Here is an 18,009-nt window from a genome sequence, read left to right on the forward strand (position 1 = left end):
AGGCACCTGTGTGCACAGATCCTCCCCAGCTTGTACCCTTCCCAGCTGTGTCTGCCAGCAGGGGTATAAAAACCGCAGCCTAAATTTCTCGAAGTGCGGTTTCAATAACTCAATTCCCTGAGTTGCTGAATCCGCCCGCAAGCCTCCCAATAAAGCCTGCTTCTAAATTTTACCGATTGGATCTTTGGTTCTGTTTCGCGCCCCAAAATTCCTTACAAGTCCAAGAGCGGCCTCCCAACCAGCATTCAGTCTAAGTGGGACGCGAACCTGAGGAGCCTTTTGGTGGGTGTTTGGGTAGGAAAAGGAAAGAGAGGAGCGGCTCCAGCGAAAGTGGAATAACACTTAAGCTTGATGAGTTGGGGGAGGAAACCGAAACGGGCAAATTGAGGTGACAAAGAGACAAATTGTCCAATGTTCCCGGGGAGAAGATAATCAAATTCACAGCAGAGCAGCCGGACTGAGACGCCATGAGGATTCACCGCGCGCGTCAGTGATGTCACGCGCATGAGAGGCAATGGGAAGGATACGGCGGGGTGGATTAGAGCTGGACTCCTGGGGCCTCGGCCAAGGGCGATCCGAGGAAAAGAAGCCATCGAAGGTTGAAGGTATCGACACCGAGAAAATTGAACAGTATTAGAATTGCGTCAGAGGAAAGAGGGCTGCTGGGACTTGAAGCTCCATAAGTCACCCTCAGGGATTGTCTCCATAAAATCCAGATACTCACTGAGAGCCGTTGGAGCCCTGTGATGGATCAGGTTACGTGAGTATCCGGCTGCTAACCGCTAGGTCAGAGGTTTAAACCCACCCAACCACTCCACAGGGGGCTTTCTGCTCCTATAAAGACGTACAGCTTCAGAAGCCCCCGGGCGCAATTCTTCTCTCTCCTGTAGGGTCCTTCTGAGTGGGAATGAAATCAATGGCGGGGGTTTACATGCACTGTTTATTGAATGCACGCCCCCGGAAGCATGGTGATGTCAAGAACTGTGAAAGTCTGGATTTTTTTTTTTACACGTGGTAAGCGAACAAGCTGGCCTGGTTCACGGATACTGACTGGCAGACGACATGAAACTCCTTAAGACAATGGTGATGGTCAGAGGTTCATCACGTTCTTGTGTCAGGCCTCTTCATCCCACGCTTCGCAAGGGCAACATGGCAGGGGCAGTTGAGTCCTGCACGCTGAGTTTCAAAACAGGGAGAGGACACTTGAGCTTAGGACATTTGAATCTTTATGAGAGGACGGCAAACAGAGCCGCCCCTTCCTCTGAAGGGAGAAACGCTTCCTACTGTCTAAGGCTGATCCCTGAAACATCCTCCTTGGAAAGACAGCCCAAAGCCAAAACTCTGGACCTTCCATTTGCAAGATGTGCAAAAAAATGCAAGCGTCCTTGGAAATCGCCCAACAGATACTTAACATGGGTTACATTTTGAAAACGTTCCTGAATACACAGGTACTTTGCATCACTTTAATGTTTCCATGGATGAGTATAGAAGAGGACAACTCTGAGCCTGTATTTCCATTGCTGATATTCCTTGAGACTTACATCGCCCAATGGGATGGGCAGTGATCGTGAGGCTGACTTACCATACCCAGTCTCTCCCTTTTAGCTGAAGCTGCCTCATCTACAATTCCTATGCCGGATAAGCAATGGCCCTGATCCAGGATTGTCAAGAAGCATTTTAGCTTTAGAAACATGAGTAATTAGCACAGAAGAATCAGATCAGACCAGCTCCCAAAATGGTGTTACAGAATGCAGATGGAAGAGACCAGTCGGGTGTGAGAGAAACGCGGAGATGTTCAGAAACATGCAACCCCCTGAGAAAGACCGTGTGGCTCAGGAAAGAGAGATGCGGAGAGTAGCTGATTTCTGGAATTACTGCAAATCCTGACAGATCTCCTCTTCGAGGACGTGTCAGACTTTGTTTCTCTTTAGATTCTTTCCTTAAAAAATAACTTATCAAGTATAAATGACGTACAGAAAGTGCACATATCACTCTCACAGACAGAAATGACCCCTGTAGCCAGCACCCAGACCAAGAGATATAAAATGACCAGTGGCCCAGAAACTCCTTGCTGATTCACTGGCACCCACATTCCAGGGCACTCTCTTGACTTCAACTACATGGACAGCTTTTCCCTGTTACTAAATATTCTCTGGTAAATAATTAAGCCCCTAATATTTTGACATCCATCCATCCACCTGGCCCCATGTAGTTTTAGATGGTTGGTTTTCTTTGTTGGACAGCCTTCCATTGATGAGCACCACATAATTTAGTTGTTACCCATTCAGCTGTAGGTGGCTTAACGGATAGTGCTGGTATGACATATATGGCACATGTTTCTGATAAACATACGAATGAATTTGCTGCGTCCACTTTTAGGGATGGAATGGCTAGTTTATATTTTCGGGTTTAATAGATGTATAGTAAGGAGTCCTGGGGTCCTCTCCGGTAAGCACTGGACTGTTAAGTCAAAGTCCCTCATTCAAATTCACCAGCCGATCCAATGGGAAAAGATGAGACTTCCATAAGGATCCACAGCCTCAGGAACCCTGTAGAGGTTGCTATAGAGAGTGGTATGTGCATATAGAAGCATTGGAATTGGCTTGATGGCACTGAATTTAGGTTTGAAAGTAAATGAGAGTCCTGGTGACTCTGTCCTTGAATACACTTGGTACCTTCCACAGTTCTTTCCTAGGGACTTCGAATGATTTACTGAGGAGTATTAAGCTTGTCGGTGATGGTAGTGTTGCTATTAGGTACCATTCTGTCCGTTCAGACTCATAACAAAGCTAAGTACATCACAAGAGAGCATTGCCCGGTCCTCGCCATCCTAAAATTGACTTTACATTACAGATCATTGCTGCAGTCACTGTGTCATCTATCTTGTCTCAGACTTCAACCTGAACTTGCAGATGAGCAATTGATGGACTGTTCTAGAGCTGACCTCTGGATTTGTTTTGACTGACAACATTTAGCTTCTTCGCCATCTCTTTCCACAGACGCAATTGATTTGATTCCTAGGCATTCAACTCGGCAATGTCCATGTGTATAGTCACCATTTCTGCTGTTGGAAAAGGTATTTGGAATGAATGTCATTATCCTTGAAAATTATATCATGCCATCTCCGATTTAATTTCTATTACCAAGACCATATCTTTGAACTACTGATCTTTCCTTTTTATCTACAGCAATTATTAATGTACATTGATTGCATTTTATCAAGTTCAGACTGAAGAATTCGGTAGAATCCATCAATGTCTTCATCACTGGCTTTAAGGTTTGGTACCTAAATTTGAAAAGAAGTTATCATAAATGCTCTTCCTTTCAAGTCTGGTGACAGCATCCTACTCACGATAGGCCTTTCCTTGCTCGTGACAAAGAATGCGATACATTCCTAATAAATGTGTCCTTCTTGGCATAGGAAATCAGAGGATTGTCTACTTCACAATGAGCAGTATCAACCCGTTTCAGCTAGAGAATGCTTTGGGTAGAGAAATGGATGCATTCCATTTGATTGTTGACAGCTTCCAATTTTCCTAATGTTATAATGTATGCATTCCACCTTCTAATTATTAATGGGTGTGGGCACCATTAGCCAATAAAGGCCCTATTAGCTTGGCTCCACCCACTTCATTAAGGTAGACTACTTGAAGAAATTTGAAAGACAGCTACCAGACCAACTGACTAGAAGATATCTATATTGGTGTCCATTCCAAAATAAAAGGTGACCAAAAATTTTGTGGAAGTTATCAAATGATATAACTAATAACACATGCAAGTACCATTTTGCTGATGATAACTCAAAAACTGTGGCAGCAGCACATTGACAGGGAACTTCCAGAAATTCAAGCTAGATTCAAAAGAGAACATGGGAAATGAGTAACAATGATGATATCAAATTGGTCTTGGCTGGGAGCAGAGAATGCCACAGAGATGTTTATGTGTGTTTTATTGACTAGGCAGAAGCATTTGACTATGTGGATCATAAAAAATCTACAGCTAACATTCAGAAGCATTGGAATGTAAGAACACTTCGATGTGTTCAGGCAGAAACTGTATAACTAAGTGGGACAGAGTGGGGGAACATCTGACCTCTTCTGGCTCCTAAGGCCAATCAGCACAAGGCAGACTTCAGACATGCCTCCACTCTCCATCCTTTTAACCCTATTCACTCGACTTCTCTGGATGGGTTCAATAATTCATTATGATTGTCCCATGGAACTCACAGAGGATAATGACAATTAGGGAGCATATTAAAGAAGGCCACAGGTGAGAATCAGATGAGAAAAGCTCAGGATATAGATGTTCAGTAGGACAGTTTCTTCTCTGCCATGCTCACAGGCAGGCCTACCTCCGGCCCTCAGTCTCTTGGCCTAGCCTCTGCTCTGCTCTGCCAATGTGACAAAGCTCCTTGAGGGCGGCTAATGAATGCCCAAATGACATGCCACTCCACTCTACCCTCAAACCAAGATACCGGGCTCCAGCTCGGTGGGTGTGTTAAGCTGGGTTCTCTAGAGAAACTAACCCAGTGTCACTCACATATGCAGAAGAAAGAACTCTATAGCAAGAAGTAATTTTATATTAACTTCAGTCCAACTCAAGTCCATGGGTCTTATAGTATCTGGGGCCCTCTTCAGACTCACATAGCTGCTAGCCAATGGCATGGAAAGGTGAATCGGGAAGCAGGCAGATGGCAGGCTGGTGGGTGCAGAGCCACATGGATCCAAGATCAGTGGTGACGTGGTAGGGTGACAACAGCCCTCCAGACTGGCAGCCCTCATGGGGCCACCCCTGGAGGCAGACACAGAATCCCAGTCAGCTGGAAAGCCAAAGGAAAAAAGTTCTCCCTATTTCTCTTCTAAGAAGGCCATACCACCAAGGAGACATCAGCAGGCTCTAACCTGGTTGATAGGTCAGATTCCGCCCCTACAACTTCACCAGGTGCAAGGTGACAAAAACTCGAATCACCACGGTGGATCAGGAAATTCAGCTCCCTCCATGAGGTGCCCAGAAGCATCCCACTTCACAAGCCAGCTTTCTGTCCCCAAAGCATTCAGATTTACCCACTCTGTGGGCTGGGGAGTCCACCACTTTGTCCAGTGCTCTCCATCTTAGTTCCGCTGCTTCCCCTTCCCCTGCCTCCGGTGTCACAGCTGTCTACTGAGTTAAGGTGTTTCAATGCACAGGGATCAGACTCCAAAGGATGTGCTCCACCCTTGCCTTTTCTCTCTTGTGGGTCGTGAAATCCCTCCTTCCTGCCTTTGAGAGGGCTCACTGTATGCACGGCCAGAAGGCCGTCACATGAACTCTGCTAACCAGTCACAGATGACTCGTACAGTCCACTCAGTGTCTCCGCTCACCTTCTTACCCTGACCCATGGGGAGAACTCAGGCTGTCTGGTGGGAATAATAAATTCTATGACGAGAAGGGCCACATTAAATAATTCACTAACTGGCACTGTGTTTAGACCTCTTGGCAGTCATTTGAATAGAACCGTGGTTCTGCGGTGGAATGAAATTTCTTTTCTTTTTTTTAATCATTTTATTAGTGGCTCATACAACTCTTAGCACAACCCATACATACACCAATTGTGTCCAGCACATTCATGCACGTGTTGCCATCATCATTCTGAAAACACCGGCTTTCTACTTGACCCCTTGTCATCGCCTCCTCATTTTTCCCCTCCCTCCCCAGTCCCTCCTTCCCCATCCCCCCTGAACCTTGATCATTTATAAATTATTATTATTTTGTCGTATCTCACAACATCCAACGTCTCCCTCACCCACTTCTCCTCTGTCCGTCCCCCGGGAAAGAGGTTATATGTAGACCTTGTAATTTGTTCCCCCTTTCTCCCTCACCTTCCCTCCACCCTCCCAATATCACCTTTCTCTCCACTGGTCCTGAGAGGTTCATCTATCCTGGATTCCCTGTATTTCCAGTTCCTATCTGTGCCAGTGAACACCCTCCAGTCCAGCCGGATATGGCTTTTCTACCCAACCTCTGATGGCATAGTGGGTTATGTGTTGCGCTGCTAACCAAGGGGTTAGCAGTTTGAAACCACCAGTACCTCCATGGAAGAGAGATGTAACTCCCATAAAAGAGTTTCCGTATCGGAGACTCACAGGGGCATTCAACCCTGTCCTACAGGGTTGCTGTGAGTCAGAATTGTCTCAATGGCAGTGAGTTTAAAACTCCAGCCATGTCACTATAACTTCCACTACATGATTGAGTGAAACTATGCAAATAGGGTGTGTGTGACACTAATAGAGGGAATAGGTAAGTTTTGGTTACCAGTCCCGTGGCTATAAGGATGAGCTATGTTTGAGGCAGGAGGAGAAAGAAATCCCAGGACCATCAGAAGGGGGTACAATGGAGATCTGTGGAGATTTCTCATGGAGGTTGAGACCGGACACACATGAGACTGGAATGGAGACTATGGGACAGAACAAAGGAGTCAGGTGAGAGCAGAGGCCAGGGTAAAGGGACCATGAGACAGAACAGGGAAGCAGTGCCAAGACTATGGGATTGTGAGACAGGTGGACTTCTTGGTCAAGGGGCTCCAAGGGAGACAACGTGACTGAGAGGCCAAGGACTGTTGGCTGAGGGGAGGTGCTATTGGCTGTGGATCAATGGATGTATTCTTGCTTTTACTGATCTTGATTTGTGGTAACTTACTAACTTCCCTGATACCAAACCAATCTCACTGCCATCAAGTCAATTCTGACTCCTAGAGACCCTGTAGTACAGCCTAGCACTGCTCTGGAGGGTTTCTGAGATTGTAACGTTTAACTGGAATAGAAAACCTCATCTTTCTCCCAACTTCCCTCCCACATCTCTGTAGTTGTGAGTACTGTCTCTGAGCCCCGTGTGGCCACTGCAATGGTTTCTTCAATCCAGCATGGACAGAGCCTGCCATGGAGGAATGGTTGGTGTCAGATACGATAAAGAAGGAAGGATGGTGAAGGCTCTGATCCCGGCCTGTGGCAACAGGAAAGTCAGCCCCCACCATCCAAGCTGTTGTCCAAGGTCTAAGGTTAGGAACGATTCGGGTCAGGGTGCTGTGTGAGTCATCATGCTTACTCAGTCCGAGTGCTCAGCACACAATCTGAGACGAAGGACATGGCACAAGGTTCATTAACAGCCTGAGGTAGACAGATGACATGACTTTTACTGAAATCAAGGGGGCCTTAAAGCCCTTGCTGATGAAAAGCAAAGGCTACATCCTTCAGTATGGATTGCAACTCATTAGAAACAACAGTAGGAACAAAGAATTTTATAACTAAAAATAATATAAATGGAAAAGAAAAGAAAAACAAAGAGAAAAATGTAAAGACATTCAATGAGTAAAATTATGGAAGGAGGACAGAAAAGAGAAAAAGGAGGACAAAAAGAGTTTATTATTCAAAAAACTAAGAGAAAGGAAAAAAGAAAGGTCAAGGAAAACAGGAACAGTAGAAGAAAAGAAAGAGAACCAAGGGAAAGCACTGATAGCAAAGATGACTGTGAAACCAGAACACAACAGCAGGTGAACGGATACATTGGATGGTGTAAGATATGGGGGAGGGGAGAGGAATAACAATAATAATAATTATAATTATAATAACAAGGGTTCTTGGGGGCTTGGGAGGGAAGACGGGGACAAAGGGGAGCTGATATATCAAAGAGTGCAAGAAGAAGGAAAATCTTTTGAAAATGATGTTGGCAACATTTGTACAATCATGCTTGATCTAATTGAACTATAGATTGTTATAATAGCTCCCAAAGAAAAATGGAAAGAAAAAAAAAGAAGGAAAAACGGAGAAAACTAGAGCAGCGCTAGCACAAAGGAGGAAATTGCAGGGGTGCGGGAATCTGGTGTGGGCTGGGGCCCTCTGCCAGCAAAGGAGCTCATGGGGTGGGTGTGAGGAGAATCCAGGGGATGGAATGTCTGGTCCTAGAGGAGTTCCTTCCAGCCTAGCCATTGTCTGGGAACAGGGCATCTGCTCTGGAAATAGGTCATGCTATCTTAGAGACCGGCTACAGTCAAGGTGCTTGTTCCCTGAAGGAACTATTTCAGCTCGGAGGGCAGCTAGGGGCCAGTGGGGTGGAATATGGTAACAGTTCTTGGCCTCTCCAACATAGCCTAAGGCAGGCCTCTCTTTCACTGCTGTGTGGTTTGCTAGTCTGGTGAGCAGAGTCCATGAACCTCCAGCGGTGGAGGCAGTGCCCCGGGAGCACACTCCACGAGGACTTGGCTCCAACCTCAGGCAGAACAGAGACTGTGTAAGGTGAATGGATGGGTGCTGATGGGGTGGACCCCGCTTCAGGTCACCAGAGGGGTGTCTGCCATAAGGGAGGATCCTATCTTTCTCATTGCCATCCAGCAGTGCAAATTTTCCTTGTCTTGACCGAATGCTGCTTGCAAAAGCTCAAGGTGGTGGAGTTGTCCCCAGGCCACCTGTTTGTTCCTTCTTGCCACGTCACTCAGCTTCTTCTCCTAGTCAGTACTGCAAGCATGCATCTGTCCTTTCCTTTGAAACTCAGGATTCCAGGATTATCATTGGTATCTCTTTCCCCTGGTCCCTCCTGTGTATGATGGAGAGGGTCTGCGTAGCATGTCTGCCGAGACACCGTCTTGCTGAGAGTCCTCTATGGTCGCTTGGTTGAATACCGCAGGGTTTCTTTGTTTTATTGTCACAGGATTTCTAAGAGTGCTCTCCATGATGGGTGTCCAGAGCCTGGCTCTCTCAGACGCTGAGTTCCCTGGGAGCCTGTAAGACCTTTCTACAAGATCAGAGTTCTAGCTCTAACGTGACCACTTCTACTTTCCCACAACTCAAGTGGCTTGCCCATCAGTCTCTCGCTTTCAGGATCTCCTGGCACCTTTCAGGTGCCTGTCAGCGCTCACTGGAGCTCTACCAAAGCCCCCTTTTTGGCCCCTTGCCAATGTTTTTCAAGTTTCTTTTCCCCATTCATGTAGTATGAGAGCAGGCGATTCAGCCTTTTGGGTGATTAAATGGTCAATATAGGACTTGAGATGCCAGGTGCTCCCTTTTTTATGTATCATAATACAATATATATTTAACAGCATTTTAAAAATATGAAGCCATTTTACTAAAGGAATCCTCATTTTTTATTAAATACTTTTATCAGGGGCTCTTACATCTCTTATCACAATCCATACTTTCATCCATTGTGTCAAGCACATTTGTACATATGTTGCCATCATCATTTTCAAAGCGTTTTCTTTCTACTTGAGTCCTTGATATCAGCTCCTCATTTTCCCTCTTCTTAACCCCCTTCCTCATGAACCCTTGATAAGTTATAGATTATTGTTTTCATATCTTACATCGTCCACTGTCACTCTTCATCCACGTTTCTTAATAGCATTTTTATGTTTAATTCTGTGACATAGATTACTTTCTCTGTTTTCTTGACATAGATTATTTTCATCATGCTGTGTAATCATTACTGCCATCTGTTTTCAAATTATTCCAGCGTCATTAACAGAAATTCGGTGTCCCTTAAGAAAACATGCCCCTTTTATTCCTCTCACCCTCCCCTGCTAACCACTACTAAACCTTGGGCCCCACGCATTTGCCTATTTCACATATGTAGATCATACAGTATTTGTTCTTTGAAAACTGACATGTGTTTGCAAGATCAGACATGTTGCAGCATGTATCACAGCTCCATTTCTTTATGACAGAATGATACTGTGCTGCATGTATATATAATCTGTGTATGCATGAATTCATCTGTTGAAGGATACTTGGATTGTTTACTCCTTTTGGTGATTGCAACTAATGTGACAATGAAGATTGATATACACATATCCTTTTTACATTTTATGGGCATATAATCCACATATCATGCAATTTCATAGCTTAGTCATACCAAGAGGAGTTGTGCAATCACCAAAGGCAGCCTGGGGGCTTTTTCTTCTCTCCTTGGTCGTCAGCTCCCCAGCCCCTGGGTCCTCACCTGCAGTGCCCGAGGTCATTGTGATCTCCAGTGTTAAGTCTGTTGGGTCCGGCCTAGGATTGGGCTCACTGTGTTATAGGCTATCTCTCTGTTAACTTTGTGAGGAATAGCCAAATGGTGTTTCACCTTTCTGGTAGGTGTCCCAGAGTTCCATAGAGGATCATTCGGGGCTCCTCAACTCCTTAACGAGAGGGAAATCCATGGCCCGGCAAACACTCCTGACCCACGAAGCTTGGATCCACAGGCACGATCTGCTCCCTGGTCTCTTCAAAAGCCTGCGGAGGCTCTTGACTGGAAAGAGGAGGTCCGGCTGGGAGGCTACAAAACCTGCAGGGACGGACTGTGCCTGCTTCCATGGGTGGTTCCTACTAGGACAGAGGCTTCAGCTTCTGCCATAATTCCTGATCAGCCTGAGTCCTCCGGTAAAGGACCTAGCAGACCGGCCAACAGACAAAAACAGGCCAAATCAATGAGCAAATGCATGCTCAAGCACCCAATCCATACAGTGGAATATGGCATGAGTATGGCGGGAGAAGCCATTAGCTGGGTTGATTTTAGGGAGCGTAGTAGCTCCCCGGCAGCTGGGGTGAGGGAGGCTTAAATATCTATAACAAGAAATGAAATATGGAAATTGTAGATGAGCGAGAGAATTGGTCCTCACTAGGGACTCCAAGTAATTCTACGTTGGCAATGTATCCAGTTTTCTTTCCCCATTTCCCTCACCAAGGCTGCACTAATTATAGACAGGGGAAGGTAAAGCCTGCCTAACTAAATTGGATTATTTTTTATTGTTTCCACAGGAACCACACCATGTGGGAAATGTTTGTTCAGGGAATATGCTGTGTTTGTATTCATTTCATCCAATTGTCCACAAGAGTGATTGAATTTTATGTTCTATAACTTTAATACCATGACAGACTCTTGGAGTATATTGCTTTTAAAAGAATAAGGATTTCAGAACTCCAGAGAAATCCCTTTGCACGCTCTCCACCCCACCCTTCTTTTTTTTGTCCTCTTGAGCTCTAGTTCACTGTCAGGAAGTCAATTCCGACTCACAGAAAGCCCTCTAGGACGGGGTAGAACTGCCCCTGTGGGTTTCTGAGACTGTCACTCTTTACAGGAGTAGAAAGTCTCATCTTTGTCCCAAACAGCAGCTGGTGGTTTCGTACTGCTGACCATGTAGTTAGCAGCCTAATGCATAACCACTATGCCACCAGGGCTCCTGTCCTCTATTGCCCTTTATTAAGGTGATCTTTTCAGAGGTTCATTTGCAAACCTGTGCTGTTGAGTTTGGGGTCTCAAGTTATCTGCCTAGAGCTCACTGTTATTGATGAGGAGTCTAATGGGTTGGCTCTTCTATTTCCTCACAGGGTGGGTTCTGTAGGGAACTGTCAAGGCTGAGAGATCAGACGTTGCCTGGCTTTATATTCAGGCAGCCCCACTTAGCAGCTCTACGGCCTGGGGAAGATGCTGCTGCTTCCTGGACCTCTGTTTTATGATTTGTTCACTGGTGATAAAAACACCACCTCCCTAAGGGCGCTGATGAGATAATGCCCACCGATCCCATAGGACAGTGTCCCGACACATCACAGTCTTTAATAAACGGGAGATGTTCTTCGGAACAAGGGGCCGGAGCAGGAGTGGATGGAACATTCACCATCAATGTGCACAGAGTCACGATACATTTTATAAGCGCTACAGGATTTCTGTGGACTGTGCTGTCTCCGAGAGGGATAAATCGCTTTTCATTAGGTCGGAGGGCCTTCTCCTCGAAGAAGGAAATTAGCTCATCGGGGTTCGTGTTGCGCGGTTGCGGTGGCTGCTGATGTTGACTTAGCTCATGCACAGAGCCACACACGCACCAGCCTTCGCCGCGCTCTGGATTAGCTTATTAATCCTCGTGTTATTGCTCTCCAGCTGAAGGGCATATTTGCTTTCCAGTTGAGGCCTCACTCAGGAGGTGAAGTAATATGTCCCAACTGGGACAGGCCGGGCGTGGCTGACTCGGCTCTGCTTCCTACTTCCCACCATGCTTGTGGCGGAGGGTGGAGGGGTGGGGGGCAGATGGGGTGAGGGTGGGGTGTCATTTGCACAGAAGACTTTTCTGGATAAAAGAGATGTTGCCCTTGTAGACGTTTCATTTGCTAAGTGATCACGGGGATGTGGGGGATCATTGAACACACACGGGCCCAGTAATCAGCTTTGGCCTTGCATTCCTTCCCTGGCCTCAGCAGCTAAGGGACAGGGTACAAATGATAAGGCCATCTCCTTGTGGTTGTGATTGCTAGGGGCCAACGGGTCAGTTCTGACCCATAGCGACCCTACGCACCGCAGAATGAAACACTGCCCGGTCCTGTGCCGTCCTCACAATTGCTCCTATGCCTGAGGTCCACGAGGGCAGCCGTCATACCTACATGTGTCCAACAGATGGTCAGACCGGAGTAATCCATCCTGAAGATTCCTTCTAAGGTAAACATGTGATGGGAGCGGCTCTCGGTGAGGGGCTACAGCTCTGTCGGATGACCGTCAAGTCTTATTAAATTCGGAGAGGTTTTGAATGGTAGAATCTTCTTTGTAATTAAACGGTGTGATGCATGTGTTTGACCCTTCAGCAAGTGACAGCCAAGCACTGCTCTGGGCATCTTAGACCCTAAGGAAGCCCAAGGCAAGCAGTGTCCACTCTGCCAACATCGAGGAGCTCGATGCTGGGCCCACCCAGACCCTCTTGGCTTGCTCCTGGTGTTGGGGCTGGTGCAGCTTCCTGCAGAGCTTCCTGGCAACTGCTGTGTTTGGAACCCTGCTTCTGAGAGCTGCCAAAGACAATGAGCTCATGGCATGACTCTTTGGCCCCGCAGGCAGTGCCAAGATCGCTTTTCTCAGAGGCCTTTCTCCATTCTCCCAGGCAAAAGCACAGCCTAGCTTAGGAGGCATCAAAGTGTTGGATAATCACCCAACTGTTCTCTGAACGCAAGGGGACCTGCGTTCTAATCTCTCCTCTCTGACAACGCCCTTGGTTCTGCTTGTTGCCACTCTGGCAATGCACCTCTCTCCCATGAACATACCCCACACTGCCCAAAGAAGCCAGGGATGTGCCATTCTGTATCCATGACCTCAAGATGTTCCTTTCTGGGTTCTTTGAGTTACTGACGGAGAAGTTCCTGAGGAATGGGGTACGCATGGTGGAGGCTGGGTCTTTATTCTTCAAGGCCCACTACCAAAGCCACGTCTTTGGATGATGCGCTCCAGTCTAGATGGCTTCCCCACAGCCACTTCTCTGTGAAGCTCTGCAGATGGAAACACTCATTTCTAAGCAGGGAAGCAATCACAGATGACATTATGACTATGCGTTTCTTGTCAGCTGGCCATCTCCCAGGCCAAGAACCTCTATTATTATCTATTTATTTATTTTAAATAATTTCACTGTTTTTCTTTTTTTTAATAAATAAATAATTTTATTGGGGGCTCCTACAGCTCTCATAAGAATCCATATATCCATTGTACCAAGCACATTTGTACATATGTTGCCATCATCCTTTTCAAAACATTTTCTTTCTAATTGAGCCCTTAGTATCATCTCCTCTTTTTTTCCCTCCCTCCCTGACCTCCCACCCTCATCATACCTTTGATAAATTATAAATTATTATTATGTTGATATCTCACACCATCTGCTGTCTCCATTCACCCATGTTTCTGTTGTTCATCACCCTGGGGTGGGGGTTGGGGGATTATACAGTGATCATGGTTCCCCCTTTCTCCCCCTTCCTTTCCCCTACTCTCTCTCATTTTTGTTCTTGAGGGGTTTAACTGTCTTGGATTCTGTGTGTTGCCAGCTCTTATCTGTACCTGTGTACATGCTCTGGTCTAGTGGGAGTTGTAAGGCAGAACTGGGGTCATGATAGTGGGGGGAGGAAGCTTAAGGAACTACAGGAATGTTGTGTGTTTCCTTGGTGCTATACTGAACCCTGGCTGGCTTGTCCCTTCCTTGTGAACCTTTTGTGAGGAGCTATCTAATTGTTTACAGTTGGGCTTTGGGTCTCTACTGTAGACTGCCTTGTTCGCATTGATATAATTGTTTGTTTGGGTCTTCTGATGCCTGAAACCTGATCCTGGTACCTCCTGATTACACAGGCCAATGTACTTCTTCCATGTTGGCTTTTTTTTTTTTGCTTCCCAGTTAGATGGCCACTTGTTTATCTTCAAGCCTTTAAGACTCCAGACTCTATATCTTTTGATAGCCAGGCACCATCAGCTTTCTTCAGCACTTTTGTTTATGCACCCATTTTGTCTTCAGCAATTGTGTTGGGAAAGTGAGCATCACAGAATGCCAGGTTATTAGAACAAAGTGTTCGTGTGTGTATGTGTGTGTGTGTGTGTGTGCATATATTTGAGTAGAGGCCCAATGTTCATCTGCTGTCTTTATACATAGCATATATATGTGTGTGTGTACATAGACCTAAATCCTTATCATTATAAATACATTTACATAAGTATGTGCTTGTATTTAGACCTCTATAAATGTCTTTTGCCTCTTAGTTCTTTCCTCTATTTCCTTTTACTTTCCTCCTGTCCTACTATCATGTTTGACCTTCATTCAGCTCTCAGTAATACCGCTTGACTACATTGCACTTGATCAAACTCCACCAGGTATTCCATACCCTCCTCTCCATTGATTTTAGGTCACTTGTTGTTCCCTTGTCCCTGGGTTTGTTGGCTCTCTCCTGCCTTTCCCCCACCTCCTCCTCTCCCATGTCCCTTTAGAACCATCGGTGCCCTTGTTTTTTACCCCTATTATTACCACTGTCACTGAAATTTGAATACTAGAGACTGGAGAAACATTTTTTTAAAACTCATTTTATTAGAGGCTCATACAACTCCTATCACAATCCATACACACATCAATTGTGTAAAGCACATTTGTACATTCGTTGCCCTCATCATTCTCAAAACATTTGCTCTCCACCCAAGCCCCTGACATCAGGTCCTCATTTTCCCCTCCCTCCCCCCTCCTCCCTCCCTCATGAACCCCCTGATCATTTATAAATTATTATGTTGTCATATCTTGGCCTGTCCCACATCTCCCTTCCCCCACTTTTCTGTTGTTCGTCCCCAGGGAGGAGGTCACATGTAGATCCATGAAATAGGTTCCTCTTTCCAACCCACCCTCCGTCTGCCCTCCCAGTATCGCCCCTCCCACCCCTGGTCCTGAGGGGATCGTCCGCCCTGGCTTCCCTGTGAGAAACATGTTTATCAAGGTCACAAAGCTCACATGCGAGGCAATGGGGTTTATAGTCAGATGAGTTTAGTCCCAAAGTCTGTGTAAAAGGGGCTGATGACAGGGGGCTTGTGCTTATCTTGCCGATGGCTGTCTCTCCCAAGGAAGCCATGTAGAGTTTCCTGGGCAATTGAAGTTTTTGTGCAATGTTATGGATTGAATGTGTCCTTGTTCTGAAGTCCTAACCTCCACATGCCTGTGAATGTGACGTTGTTTAGCAATGAGATCTTTGACAATGCCTCAGTCATACTGGAATAGGATGGAAACCAGTGCAGAACAAGTGGTATCTTTATCATAAAGAGGAGAAGCAGCACAGATACCCTGGAGGCAAGATGACCAGGAGAAGACAGAGGGAGAGATTATAAGGATGAATCTGTAAATCTTAGAATACCAAGGATCACTGGGCACCACCAGAAGCTAGGAGAGAATGGCATGGAGCATATTTTCCTTCAGTTCTTAGAAGAAAATCAATACAACTGACATCATGAGTTTAGGCTTTTTAATCCTAGAATTGTGAAATACATATAGTTCTGTTCATATGAGTTTATGCCAATTATGGTTTTTAAAGGTTTGCATCAACTTGGCCGGGCCAGTATTCTCAGGGGGTTGGCTGTTAAGACCTAGTAATCCACCATGGTATGATTTAATACAATGTAGTCACTTCTATAAAGGGGTCTGATGAGCATCCAATTAGCTGTAAGAAGATTAGGATCGGATGCCACACCCTTGTTCAAATCACAGATCTGATCCAGTCCATTGACTGGAGGTTTTGCCAGAAGTGTGGCTTGCTGGAAAAGTTTGCTTTTTTCCCAAGTCTGGATTCTGCATCTGGCTCACCCACTTCCAGTTCTGATTTTAGCCAGCAGACTGTCATCAAGTCGATGCCAGCTCATAGCAACTCCATAAGATCGGTAGATCTGCCCCTGTGAGTTTCTGACACTCTAAATCTTTACAGGAGTATAAAGCCCTGTCTTTCTCCCGTGGAGTGGCTAGTGGTTTTGAACTGTTGACCTTGTGGATCACAGCTGAATGCTTAACTACTACACTGCCAGGACACCTGCCTATGGTCACATTGGATACGTATTCTCAGTGTTGGTAGCAGCCTGCTGTCTTCCCTCTGCAGCCACAAGTGTGCTGTCTTCTTGCCAATATTAAGTTCCTCAGAGCCCACAGCTACATGAATAAAGAGAGACCCATGGACTTCAATTTTTCCCAGATTCGGACTTGCCAATTTCAATGACAGTGTAAACCATTTTCTTGACTCTCTCTCTCTCTCTCTCTCTCTCTCACACACACACACACACACACACACACACACACACACACACACACAACTTTCACTGGTTCGAATACTGAAGAGAACCCAGCCTAAAACAACACATCAAGTTTATCAGTGAGCAACAGTCAATTAATATGACCTTTCCGGTCTTAATTCCTTATGTGATATATGATACATTGTAGCCTCTCTGCATGTAGTTATAATCCCATTTTGGAAGAAGTTCCATTAGAGAATTAAGGTTGAGATGCGTTCTGAGTGTCCACCTAAGTAAAGGGTAAAACTAAAGACACTACCCTTTGCTTCCTTGGGATTGTGTTCTGCTGAAAGACAAAAACCACACCTCCATATAATAATGACCCATCTCAGAAGTGAGGGCACAGAGAAATGCCAGGATTGTGGGATAAAGAGCCACCGGCGGAACATGCTAAGGCCAGAGACACCAGGGGCTATGACATGGAGACCATGAAATCAAGCAAAGGAGCCGGGCCAAGAGCAGAGGCCAAGGCAAGGAGACCATGGGACAGACTGAGTGCTTAGACTCTGGAACTGTGAGATAGAGTGACAAATATATGTCCTGGCTCACAGAGCTCGAAGCCAAAGGACCATGAAGCTGAAAGACAGAGCCACTGAGTTCCTTCACTGCTGTGGGTGGGCCAGTAGCTGTATTCTAACTGTTTTCTGATCCTGACTTGTGTTAACCTGTTAACTTCCCTAGTAAGCCCCTTACTTGTGAGTATTGTCTGTAATTCTTTGTAGCCACTTCATTGAGATATTGAACCCTACAGAAAAAATGGAGTATTAAGGGAGGAACTGTTGGTGTGAGATAGGATAAAGAATGGAGGGTCGGAACATGCCTGACTCCTGCATCATGGAAATACAGAAGCCACAGGTCAGACATGGGCCTCTGTATCATTTTCACAATAAGCCAAAGACAAACAACTGGAAGAGACCCCTACACCCCCTATTTGTGCCCATTCTAAAGAAAAGTAACCCAACAATAGGGAAACTATCAGCCAATATCATTAATATCACATACAAATAAACATTGCAGAAGATAATCCAAAAATGGTTGCAGCAGTCAATCAGCATGGAGTCCCTAAGAAGACCATCACACTTGGTAAAGTAGAGGGTCAACATAAAAGGGAAGACCCTCCATGAGATGACCCGGCACCGTAGTTGCAACATGGGCCCACAGAGGACAGCCTTTGGGAGGATGGGGCAGGGCCAGACAGTGTGTTGTTGTGTTGTCCATCAGCTCTCTCTGAGTCAGAGTTGGCTTGACGGCATCACACAACAAAACCCTTGCTGCCATTGGTTCAGGCATCTGCAGCTAATGGAAAGATCCACTTCCAAGAGGGGGAAAAAGTGATGGAAAACGCTGTGGCATACAGTTCTCATCTGACATATCTGGGACCATTATAAGTTGGAATTGATTCCATAATAACTAGAAAAAAAGTAAACCTGAGCGGTACTTGAAATACGCAATGGTCCTCAA

This window comes from Tenrec ecaudatus, chromosome 2 (genome assembly GCF_050624435.1).
Source record: "Tenrec ecaudatus isolate mTenEca1 chromosome 2, mTenEca1.hap1, whole genome shotgun sequence".
Taxonomy (NCBI): domain Eukaryota; kingdom Metazoa; phylum Chordata; class Mammalia; order Afrosoricida; family Tenrecidae; genus Tenrec; species Tenrec ecaudatus.